This window comes from Orycteropus afer, unplaced genomic scaffold (genome assembly GCF_000298275.1).
Source record: "Orycteropus afer afer isolate SDZICR_OR568_19922 unplaced genomic scaffold, OryAfe1.0 scaffold00187, whole genome shotgun sequence".
In the NCBI taxonomy this organism is placed as follows: Eukaryota; Metazoa; Chordata; class Mammalia; order Tubulidentata; family Orycteropodidae; genus Orycteropus; species Orycteropus afer.
Window position 1 is genome coordinate 691,778 of NW_006921774.1, and position 2,431 is coordinate 694,208.

At 32.8% G+C, this 2,431-nt stretch overlaps 1 protein-coding gene across 1 annotated transcript in view; it reads right to left on the bottom strand.

The window, feature by feature from the left end:
* Positions 1-2,431, bottom strand: part of NBAS (NBAS subunit of NRZ tethering complex) — a 750,019-nt gene that overhangs the window by 370,116 nt on the left and 377,472 nt on the right. The gene's annotated exons all lie outside the window — the stretch shown is intronic.

Consider the following 2,431-nt stretch of genomic DNA (forward strand, 5'->3'; position numbering starts at 1 on the left):
AATGACATGAGACAAAGTATATGTGAACTGCTGTATGAAAAGTGAATTTACTCTGTAAATCTTCACCCAAATCCTAATAAAAAAATAAATAAATAAATAAATAAAGATGCAAAAGGTGAGTAAGAAGAAAAAATTGAAGAAATCTCCCAGCTCATTTAACAAAAGACCAAATGGTAGAAAACAGAATAGAAAAGGAAGTAAACAAATACTTAAACAAAATACAAATGTAATAATAAATAATATTCATGTCATCCAACATTTGAATAATAGGAGTCTGAGAGAGGGAGGGCCAGATGAAGAAAGGAAGAAAGAGGGGACAGAGAGAAGAAGAAAGTACAAATAAACTTATCAAGAGAAACACATAAGAAAATTTCCCAAAGATATGGAGGACATTAGTTTATAAATTTAAAATAAACTATTAAATGAAAAACACAATTAATTTACACCATAATAATACCTTCTTATGTAATTTCTAAAATATAAAGAAAAAATATAGAAATGTGCCAGGAAGAATAAAAGCCATTTATAAAATACTGGTGGTTCAGAATGGCACTGGAGTTCTCAAAAATACTGGAGGGAGAAGATAAGAGCAAGAACGTCAATATCACAATTAAAAGGATATTAGTTTTTTTGAAAATCCTTTTGAACTGTAAATTCTTCTTAAACTGTATATAGATTTTCATACACATCCAAACCTGCTATCAAATATGAGGTTGCAATTATTTTTTTTCCTCACATGCTACAGTCTTAAGAAGAATAAGTCCCATGCAATCTTTGATAGGAAGCTATCAGAGACTGTGCTCACTCAAAAAGAAATAAAGAGAAGAAATTGCAAAAATGCAGTATGTGACACAAGAGAAGCAAACAAAAGTCCCAGGACAACAGTTCTGCAGTGAACACAGAGAACAATTAATTCATACAGCAAGTGAAAGAAAGGAAAAATTCTAAGAAAACAAAGAGAAAGAGAGAAGACAGAAAAAATAAAAATGGAAAGGTACTGAGAGAATTTCAGATATATTTGACCACAAAAAGGAGTTTTACACTTCCGTCAGAAAAGTAAGGGAGGTAAATAAAAGTAAAGAAAACAACAAAAAAGGCCATTTTTCAATGCATGGGAAACAAAAACTGCATAAAGCAAACAGAGTAATACTTAGCTCTGTGTAAATGTTGTTGCAGTTACTGTTCTGTGCCATCGAGTCGGATCAGACCCATAGTGATCCTTCCTTGGGTTTCCAAGGCAGTATCACTACGGAAGTTGGCTGCCCCATCTTCCTTCGAAGGAGTGGCTGATGGGTTTGAACCGCCAGTCTTCTGGTTAGCAGTCAAGTGCCTTAGCACTACGCTACCAGAGCTCCTTACATAATCTTAATGATATAAAAACTGCTTTGATTACACTTAAAACATGGTAGGAGAAGAATGAAGATGGGGAAAGGATAGACTTTCATAAAAAGAAGTCAATAATCACCTAAAATGGAAAAATCAATAAATACTAGTATAACCACATTTTAAAATCCAAAAATTGGGATAGGCAGAGCTACAAACAGTTGTTTATTCACTACAAGTCATACAATATCTTGATTTTCACTGTCCATGCATTTATGTTGTATTTAAAATTTGGGAGGGGATTATAACCCTTTAGATTCTTTTATTTTAAAACAGCACACCCACTAACTCCACCAATTTGTTTTTCCCCAGCACACTGACTTTTCAAAATAACCAGACCAGTTGACTTGTAGAGTATCACACATTCTGTATTTATCTGTTTTTTCATGGTGTTATTTAATATGTTGTATAATCTCTGTATTTACTGTAAACCAGAAGTTTATCCTAAAGGACTGATCAAACCCAGGGTAAACATTTTTTGCCAAGATACTTCATAGGAAATGTGATGATGCTGGGTACCTCATCTTGCATCACACCAATAGGCACACAATGTCAAGTTATCCCAATCTAAGTAATGCTACACTAGATAACCTGATTAAGGTGAAGACACTCAGATTTTGACTTTCTAAAGGTAATAAATAAATAAATAAATAGTCACTAAGGTAATGCTTAAAGAGCTCTAGTGGTATAGTGGTTAAGGTATTTGGCTGCTAACCTAAAGGTCAATGGTTCAAACCCACCAGCTGCTCCACAGAAGAAAGATGATGCAGTCTGCTTCTGTAAAGAACTGCAGCCTTAAAAACTTAATAGTGGTTGCTATGAGTTGAGACTGACTTGATGACAGTGAGCTTCTCTAGATGAGAAATTTAAAATATATACCAGACTTTAAAAGAGAGATGAACGCAATGATTATCACTTAACTTCCAAAAAGAAAATACAAATATGATTTGCAAATAACTGAAAAATCTAAAAGTTACATAAATTTCCATTTAAACATAAACCCAATTAAAAATTATACATATATGTGCATGTATATATATGTGTTTAT